The sequence below is a fragment of the Serinus canaria genome, chromosome 3 (genome assembly GCF_022539315.1).
Source record: "Serinus canaria isolate serCan28SL12 chromosome 3, serCan2020, whole genome shotgun sequence".
NCBI classification, from domain to species: Eukaryota; Metazoa; Chordata; class Aves; order Passeriformes; family Fringillidae; genus Serinus; species Serinus canaria.
This window is the reverse complement of record NC_066316.1, coordinates 97,983,162-97,993,940: the sequence shown is the minus strand read 5'-3', so window position 1 is coordinate 97,993,940 and position 10,779 is coordinate 97,983,162.

Sequence of the window (10,779 nt, the reverse complement as noted above, 5' to 3'; positions counted from 1 at the left end):
AGCTCCTAAGTGCTGCCCTTCTCCAGTAAGGCTGTTTGGGTACTACATGTAGCAATCAGCTTTATCCGCTCATTTTTGCTTTCTTTGCTCAAGATTTGCTTTCTTTGCTGTCTTCTGGCTGCTGTCTTAGCTTGCACTGCATTGCCAGCTAACACTGTTCTCTTGTTTCCTTTCTTTTGCACCTTGTTGAGAGAGTCGTCAATTTTCCTTACAGGAACAGCAGCCAGGCCTTGTATCTAGATTATAGTTTAATTTATTAAATGTGTTTTCTGATTATTATCAAGCTGGGCATATGCTAGACTGTCTCTTGTTGATTGCATCTGTGTTATACATGAAAAAGAGTATTGAAGCTGCAGCATTGGCTTCTAAATTTTAATAATAATGAATACAGCAGCATCTCTCCTTATCATTGCTTCCAAAATTTGGCCAAGTATTTGCGTTGTTTTAGAGGAGAGAGGGAGTGAAATGTGTAGGGGAATGGGACAATACCACAAATAAAAGGGATGGATTGTAATTCCCTAAATGACTTTGCTGAGTCTTTTCCTCCCCGGTAAACCTGGGCAATGAATAAATTACAAAGTCTGCCCTTTACCTACATATGATTTGAGACATTATTGGAAACATACAGACTTGAGATTCCCATTGACAGCTGAAATCCCAGACTTGTGTCCCAAGAACTAAGTGCCCTGTTTTGTGTGAGTGTGGCTAGATGACACTGCTGCTGAAAGCTCCAGCAATTACAGCTTGGCCAGCTTTCAGCTGTATAAAATGCCAGAGCAGGAAGGGTGAAATGTTAGTACCAGCTTTGGGTTACTGCCATGATATTTTCTGCTACACTGCAAAGACTCCAGCTTCCTAGAGGAATGCTTTATTGTCTTCTGCCACATGGTTATGAGGACTCCTGATAATAAAGTGTAGCCTGAAACTATGTCATCAAGTATTTTAAAACTTGTATTTCTGTATATGCAAACCAGTTTAAAGGCAATTTGTCTGCAGTGTTGGAGCTGGGTGTTGATATAATGTAAGAATTTCTGAACAGAGATTCTGTAAATGCCATTAAAAGTGGCTCATAAGCTTTTTTTATTGCAAATTATATTCTTTGTTGTCCAACCTCTTTGCGTAGTTAAGTCCTCATTTCTGTTGTGGTCATTGTCATTGTAAAACCCCTCTACTTTGGAAGCAAACGGACAGTTTGTAAAATCGGGGGGGAGAAGACTGGGGCTTTTTTTAAGCCTTGGCTTCAAATCACATATGGCTGCTCATGTTGTTGCTGCTGAGCAGATGCTGAGTATTTCCAATCTGTTGTAAATCTGTTGGAAACAATAAAAGAGGGTCATTACAGTCCTGTAAAAAGGAGGAATATGAGAGGGAGAAGAGATGTTTGTTTCTATGCTGTGAATTACTTAAATTGCATTGCCCAGGTAAATCTGGTGTGTGACAGCCAGGGAGTGATAGAGTTTGGTTTCAGCAGTAACAGCAGTAACAACACTGTACATTATAGCATTCTTCACATAACTCAAGGCTTCCAAAGAGATTTTGTGCACGTGTTAAGTGATACTGAAATCTCTGTAGTACAGGATGTGTGAATCAGCCCAGTGAAGTTTAAAAAATACTTGTGTTTCTATTCATAGAACAAGTTATGCCAATGGGAACCAGGAGGCAACAGAATATTTGGGCTATTATAAAATGGCAGAGCCAAGGTTTTGCCATTCTCCCTTCTGAAAAATCCAGGCTGACACAAAATCTGCCTTTATTCTGTTAGCAAAATGTCATTGGTTTCCATGTATAGGTGACCTAAACTGCATTTATAGAGCTAATTTGGTAAGACTGAATGGGCTGAACAAGATCTTGCTGTATGGTTTAAAAGGTTTCAGCAGTTGGTGAACTTATTAATAACTTAATTAACCTTTAATGTTATAATTAATCAGTTTAAGTACAGGACCTTGACAACATAATTTTCAATTTTCATACACTGGGTCTTCAGTAGGGTTTTATGCAAACATAGGATAGGCACCCACATAAAATATATTTTAATTTGGGCACTTCAAAGTATAGATATTTGTTAATATGTAGCTATGCCAAAATACTTCAAATAAATATTAGTGCTCAGTAAGGACTGTGTCAAGTGGAAACTCATGCCAGTTTATTGCTGTTAAGGTTTGTGGTTTGAGAGATGGGTGACAGTTTCATCAGTGAGAAGAACAAGAGGAACTTCTCAAGGAGTACTAGAGAATCACCAAAGAAGTTTGTGTACAGTGGAATTGCAGCTAGAGCCAATTTACCTGACCCAATTTTTGATATTCCATTTTGTCCCCCCCCCCCCGCAAGTTTTTTACCATCTGGGACAGTTTCAATAATGCTCAGTGGGAAATAAAATTAGGGCTTTTGCTAGACCCGCTTGAATTACTTAGCAGACAATTTCAAAGCTACTTTGCTGTGAAACTTCCATCCCTACAAATGTGTTTCTAATGTTCTGGTTACTCTCCTGCTCTGCTTCACTCCAGCTGTCTTGCATTGCTCTTCCTTTCTACCCTGTCCTAAGGCTCTGGAGTGAGGGCTGGGCACGCTGCATGGTGGGGGAGAGATGCTCGAAGGCACAAATTGCTCTCATCTCTTGGACATTGCAAATACTCAAGGGGATGGTCTGCACCCAGGTGCCAGGTGTGTAGGATCCCAGAGGGGAGAAGATACAGCAAGATGGTCACTACTGGAAATATTGTAAGGCAGGAGAATTGGAAAACCAGAGTCCATCTGTCAGTATTGAATGCAAACACTGCTGTCTCTTGTTATTGCCTCCAGAGTAGAAAGAACTTAAGATACTTAGTCACTTAAAAGTGAGTGATGTCATTCCTGAAAGTCTGGTGTGTGGTCAAGGCTGAGATGTTGTTTAATATCTCTGTATGTGCTGCTCCATTCTGCAAGCAATGAGATGGTCACATGCTGTTCTGTACCAAGAGCACATGGTCACCTCTAGTGACTCTGTGGAATATGGTTCAAAACCAGTACCTTGGATAAATAATAAAAAATACAAATTTTGAGAAATACTAATGTAAATGGTTCCTGTGGGGATACAGCCTTATGTGTGCCAGTCTCACCAACTGAAGGCCTCTGCTTCGAAGTGGGACAACTTATGCTGTGGTTTATGTACTTAACATAAGTCTGGGGGAGACCCCCCAGATAGCACATCCCACTCTACGCTCTGATGTTTATCAGGCTGGTATCAGTATGTTCATCCTGCTGATAGCTAGAAATCCAAATAAAAGCTTTCTCTTAGCTAATTTCTACCCACCTATTTTTGTGTGAGGGCTGCCTGTTGGCTAAACCTTGTAGGCATTTGCTGTTAGCAGCTCTGCATAGAGAGGAATCTTAGATTAACAGAGTGCTCCAGGAACATTTTGTGGTATGCAAGGATAGAACATTGTGCAGAACTTCAATACATCTGTAACAGTAATTGGTTTTCAGAGGTGGGTCCTAATGCTGTATGTCCTTTTGCTCAAGGTTTTGCTGATTTTAGTGAGGATTCAGTTCATCAATGGTCTGCAATAGTTACATTTGTGTTTTTTCAGTGATAATTTGGCTGGTAAGGGAGGCAATTTGCTTTGGAGTGCATCTGCAAAGAATCTATTGCAAAAGGAAAAAACAACTAAGGAAAAAGGAATTGTTTTAGTTGCTGGATAGAATGATCTTTAACAGCATGGGCATTGACATTTGAAAGAAATAAACATACTTTCTTTTTCCAAATGGCTGCTCTTAATAAAAATGGCTCATTTGTTAGTTTACAGTCTTAAAAGATAAAAAGGAAATGTTGCTTATCTGTCTGGCTTGGTTGATGGGTCAATTGCAAATATTTTTGTCCAATTGGAACTAGAGGGGAAAGGATAAATCGTTCTTGTCAAAGGCGCCTTAATTTTTAAAAGGTGCTCAAGCTTTCCAAATGTAACTTTTTTTTTTCCAATCCAGGTACAAATAGGAGATCAATATCAGCATCCTGGAACTTCATCATATATTCCCTGACTTGCTGAATTTCACTTGCTGAGAAAACCAGGCAGGCCTACCCACTAATTAATAAATCACTAGGATTAAATGGTGCAGGAAGAAAAGTAACAGAAAGAAAACAAGCTGACTATTCAGTGGATTTGTAATACTGGAATGTTTTGTTTTTCTCTAACAGTAGGAAATTGCTACGCCCATGAAAGGTCTATAATTTAGTGCATTCTTCTGTTAGTAACCACATCTTTCTTCATTAAGCAGAATCTAGAAACCCGTTACTGCAAAAAAGCCTAAGAAAAATGTCATGTCACCATGAATCTAATCATTGTTACTACAGAAAAGCTTCACAACCCTGCTGTGGAGAGCATGACATACACAAGCATCCAAACCCTGGGAACTCCCACCTGCCATGCTGACCCTTTCACAAGTGATGAATTTTGGACAACCTTTGGTAACTGCAATGGCAACCTAAAATAGTGGGATAAAGCCCATTTAAGACAAGGTCAAGCATTATTTATGTAAAGGAATGAACTACAGTGTTCTCATGTACTTTAAAAGACAAGTAGAATAATAAGAATTTGACAATGAATTCAGGGTTATAGCAGAGATGGAATAACCCTGCAGTGTCTTTGTAGTTCTGCTGGGGACAAAAGGAAAAGCTATGTGGATTAATTTGAAGATTTATAAGGCAACTGGAGAGAGTAGCCTGTTTTATTCCTGAACTCTTGAGCACCTGAGAGCATTTTTCCTCTGTTGGAGAAGGGAAAAAAGGCATCTTTTATCAAGAAAATCTTATTTCTCTGGTGAGAAAAAAAGCAACCACATGCACTTGTACTTGAGGTTCCAGTAGTTGTGATCTTTTCAAAGATCTAGAGAAGACATTACTCATTTTGTCATGATGAGCTTGTTTCTGAACTGCTGAGTTTGTACTGAAGTTCCTTAAATGCTTTTGAATCCTCTTTGGTGAGAATGTTGCTGCAGGGTAAAGTTCAAACAAAATACTCCAGTGAAGGATGAGGGTTTAAAAACATCAAGAAATTATGTAGATAAGTGTGAGAAGGCAAAGAAGGATGGAATTTGGTAGCCAAAGTGATCCAGTGGGGCTGAGTAGGGTTTAGAGAATCTCTGCCTAACTTGAGAAAGTTAATCAAGACTTAAACCAAACTACATGGTCACATCTCTGGGTTAAAATTAAGCAAATGGGTCCTTTGGGAAAGGACATCATCCTTAGGGAAATACTTGGACTGACACTTACTAATTGAAATAATGGATTTACTCAATGAGCATGGTGATGTAGTGGTAAAAGATGGGGAATATTTGCATTTGCAGGCAGCATGGAAGTCATGCTGAAGCTGCCATAAGGGAAGTAGTGTGCCATTTCCCTATGTGTAAGTTCTATCACTGTTTTTCCATTTGTGGTTTTTTTTTCCCCATAATAACCCATCCTGCTCTGTACAGTCTGAGTGTTGTTTGCCCATTGAGATGTTCTGCTGGAGCATGGGGATCCAAACACTTGGAGTAGTTTATCAAGGCAACCTGGAATCCCTACAATCAGCTAGCACTAGTGCTGGGAATCCTGATGATGGTCTGCTCAGAGTATCACAAGTACTGGATGCTTCCTAAACTACCTACTGAATTAATTGCTTGATCTTTTTAGCAGGAATCCTATTGTTTAGTTGGTAGAATTGAGTCACAGAAGCTATTTCCTGTCTAATAAAAACAGTGTTCCAAATTATCCCAAACATTGCATAATTTTTCTACTAAAAAGTTTTTATTGAGAATGAAATTCTGAGATTTTTTTTTCTTTGAAATGAATTTAAAATTGTTAGCTCTGATTCTCTCATTAAGCATTCTTGGCAAAATAAAAAGTCCTCAAAAGCTCTGGAAGCCATAGCCCGATGGGACTCTGAATTGCATTTCCATCCTCAAATAGACTGTTGGAAAGATAACTGTGTGGGAAGTGATCCACTGCAGGGAACAGTCATGTCCTGGCAGCAAGGATGGATCAGATGACCTAATTTCTCTTTTCCATTGGAGTTGTCTGATTCCTCCAGTAGTCATGCAATCACATGACTGACAACAAGGATAAAAATATATGGAAAGTACATCTCCCAGTGAAACAAATAAATCCTGTTATTCTTGATTCCATCACCTTGCAAGCACTGATAAATTGAATGCCATACAGTCCTATATCATTACGTTGGTGTTTTAGATGAAACCCTTAAAACTGACTCGCAATCTGCTGTGTCTGGAATTCAGCACTGCTTCCTCAGCTGCATGAGACATCTGCTTGGTGCAGTTGATGTGTGAATAGAAGCAAGGCTTGAGAAAAAGAGCTCAAAGAAGGAGTTGCAGGAATAATATACTCTATTGCCCAGTCTTAATGTTACCCCATACAACTCATCTACGAAATTTTGGAAGTGCAGCACTACTTCTCCATTATCATACCTTGTATACATATGACATGAGCTTGCTGAGCAAAAGCCTGCAGTTGATTAGATTTGCCTTAAGATGGCTTTTTTGCAGCTGTTTATAAATCAGCCATGACCTGGTTATCATGATCCAAAAGGAGAGTTTTTCTTCTTGGTTTTCCTCTTCCTTTCCCATCACTTGGTGCTTCTTGCTGGCTGAACAGGCTACCTCTTCTCCCTGAGCGAGGTAGCTCAAGGTCTTGTAGTGTCAGATCTTATCTGCAATATGAAGAATTTTAGAAACAGCATTTAGATTATTATCAAGGGATAAAATCTTTGAAATCCATTTTATTAATATAACCTCATGCTGCACAGTTTATACATGGAATCTTATTCCCACTTGGTGCATCTCATCTGTAATCATTCTCCAAATAAAACCAAACACGAAGGCCAAAGAGTCCTGACTGTAGCATTAAGATGATAATGGATTACAAGAATGCACTTAGAAACACCTGCATCTGGGCAGAGAAGTGAGGGTGTACAAGATAAAGAACTTTAAAAAGCAGAATACACAGACCAATAAAACACTTTGGTGTTTTGATGGAAACTACAGAAAACTACTGTATTGTCTGAAAGAAGACATTTATCCTTGAGATCCTTCACAACTCTTACTTGCAATTACTAGATGGATGCTCATCTAGCCAGCTGAGATGCAGGAGGAGTTTGCTCTTAGAACCATTTTGGAAGAACTGTGGTAAGGCTGATTTCCTCCTTGGTAAGAGAAAGTGGAATAGAGTGCTTCTTGCTAGGACTGTATGTCATATACTTTCTATTACTGCTGAAACCAAGGGCCTCTGCAATGCCCAATCTCCTGACCTCTTCTTGTACCTTATTTTTTTAATAGTTTTTCAGTCTTTTTCTTTAGGTATTTTGGTTTAGAGGATGTTAAAAACTTGTCTTTTAGCTTCGATTTATTGACTACATATTTTATGGGGCCTTCTGAAGCAGATGTCTATTACAGACTTGTATGAACAAGATTGGACAAGTCCTGTATTCTTTTGGCCCTGGTAATCTGTTCTTTCCTACTCATGTAGCCAAAAGGAGCACTCTCCACCCTGCCACCTGCAGGGCCAGAGACATGGACAAGATACAGGGATGTCAATAGTTTGCTATGCCCTGCATTCTTCTTCTAAAGTATTTTCCTGTGCAAAGTAATCCCAATTTCTAAAACAATGAGAAAAAATCTTCAACCTCTCAAGAAATATAAATAAACATGTGTATGATAAAAATATCATTGGTTAGTAAGATAAATACTGTGATAATGAAGAAGGTTTAACATTTAGAAATGAGGCATGTCTTGACTACTGAGGGACCTTTGTGAAAGGAATGACCAAAAATGAAAAATCTTACATTTAACAGCATATTTCCTGTTTGTTCCTGCTTGTTTTTTCCCTTGACTTGTGAAGCTTTCCGATGTTTTCCAGTTGGAACAGAGATTGCTGCTGTTCAGGGAAACTGCCTCAGAGACCTATTCCACTGAAACAAAAGCAACTGGGAGATGCAGTTTGATGTATTTTTGTTTGGTTTTCTTCCTTGTCACTCAGCTTTCATATCTATTTGCACCCACCCACTCCAAAACTCCTGTTTGCTGTTAGTAATTTGTTTACTTGCTTGATTTCAAAGATCTTTACTTTAAAACTCTACATATTGCTTCTAAACAGTGTTGTGGGATAAAATGTATCAGTCTGAGCCTTACAAATTACAGCAATCCAAAGGCTGTGCTGATTCATACTCCCTGCCAGTGATGTCTGAAGATTTTCATTAAATGGGAATTGCTGGGATACAAAGCTCCAGTGGCAGCCTGACCTCCTGGGCCATGTCTCCTGTGCTAATGACCAGTTGCTGCACTGGATACATGCTAAGGAGGATCTCTCTGAGGTCACTGTTATGCAGTCAGTTTAATCCAACATAAATCCATACTGCCTTTGAAATCTTCTGCTGTCTCATCTCTGCTTGTCCCTAGTGCCTGTCTTAGGCTGTCATCAAACAGCCTGAATGCAAAACCACATGCAGGGATGAACACCTTTCCCTTCTCCCTCCCCTGCCCACATGCTGACCCTCAGGAAGAGAAATGCATGGGAGGAGAGGCCAGAAGCACTCCTCCTCCCCATGGCAATGATGATGTGGCAACACAACAAAAACCCAGATACAAGGAGTTTAACATCCCTTCTTGTCAGATTCAAGGCAGGTTTATTTGTCTACTTTGCACTGTAGCCTGGGTCTGGTCTTGTAATGTTTATGGTTGGCTTAAAGCGAGCGACACCAGATTCTCACTCATTAGGCTGCATAATCAAAGTCTCTTTAGGAGTAATATCTTCCAGCAATGAAAGCTCCTGAGTCTCAAACTGCACAAGAAGAAGAGTTGTAAATAAAAGACAAAAATTAAGATCTTGACCAAGGAAAGAAGCCTGGTATCCTTAGCAGAAGTGTCAACCCATATGACACCCCAGCAGAACACAGGCATGGTCAGCAAACCTGTTTTACTACAATTTCAGGTGCTCTGCATCATTCAATTTCTTTCTACCTTCACAAGTTGGGCTTAAGGGTAAAAACAAATTCAAGCATCAAAAGGCAAATCTTGTTTACAGTCCTCCTGTAAACAGTGCTTTATTGTGTAGGAGGCTGTTTTTGTACTGTTCCAGAATGAAATGTCCTGGTGGTGATGCCTGTAATCAAGGAAACAGGAGAATGTGGGATTAATGCAAGAAACAAGATGCGCTGATAATTAATCACAGAAAATTAGTTCACTAAAGAAGTTTAACTCATTAAAATGAAACAATCTAGAGCAAAACTCCTATTTCTTTCAACTGAGAAGTGGATTTGGAATCCTCTCTTTAAAATTATAACCTAAAAGATGCACCATATTCAGGAGAATTAAAAGATGGGAAAATAATAAGTAATACATCAAGTAGTTTCAGTTGTGCTAATGTGTGTTTACTGAAATATATATTTTATTTATAAGTATTTTGTTAAATATATTTACATGTGTTTGTATATATATATATATATATATATGAATGAGAATTGATGATTTGACAATGTCTGCTTGCAGACAACTGACTCATTTGATGTTGGAAATTAGTTACAATCAGCTGCTAACAACTTTTGATTACTAAGGACCTAGGCTGACCCCATGCCAGTAACCACACATCATTAGCTGTGAGTTTGCAGTCCTGTGAGCCACTCCTGCCTTTACATAACTTGGATTTCTGGACTCAAATGGGGACAGTAAAATGTTGTTAAAATTTACTAAATACATTACTTTAATTATGGTGTCTTGGTTGAAGACTGTTTAGAAACCACATTTAACAGCAATTACTGGTCATGTTGTCTGGAAAAAAACATTAACAAAAGTCTAAATCCTTAGAAATAAACTGCTCTTCCTCTTTTTTGGAGTTTCATATACAGGTAAGAACAGCCAGTTTACTTATTAATTAAACTTTCCAGGTAGCTCATTTGAATATGGTTTAAGTTATGATAGGAAATACTAGAAGCTTGCTCAGTAAAACAGCAATATAAAAACAACAAACTCATACAAAAAAAAACTGTTCAGGTTTGCCTACTATCACATATGCAGTATCTTTGCATTAAAAGGAACAAGACAAGTAATATACATTTAAGGATCTTACAAAACATCTCCTCACACTTAAACTGGTTTTCTACATTGCATAAATGACACACACATTTATAAAGTGCAGCTGTTTGTTTATGGCTCCATACTTTGCTGGTTGTGACTTTTTATAGCTTAACATCATGCCTCCATTGCTCTTATCATTATACAAGGCTGTCAGCCACTAACAAGACAAATATTTTAATAAAAGCAGCTTTGTTTCAATAATGCTTTAAAGTAATAAAACCATTAAGGCTGGAAGGGACCTATGGAAATTACATGGTTCATATCTCCTCTCAGAGCAAGTCCAACTTCAAAGTTACAGGTTCTTCGGGACGTGTCTTTCAAACACACATAATGCTAAATCATCCCAATACTCTGCATAGCATTAAAAGCATTAATGCAGTCAGTTGTTCTCACTAATCCACTAACAAATACATTAAAGTTACCTTGTGTTAAAACTAGCCATTATACTTATTTAATCTTACATAAACAACAGTGATGCTGGGTTTTTTTCTCTCAAGTCCTTATTTGTATGCCTTTTTTTTTAGACCCCTTACTGCATAGTCATTAAATACATATGTATTTGTATAGTCAGTGGTGGTAGTTTTATTCTTGGGGAACTACCATTGCATTCTGGAGATTGGGGCTTGGTGAATTATGCTTTAGACTATTTCTTAGATACTGAGCCACTAATCTGTATTCTCA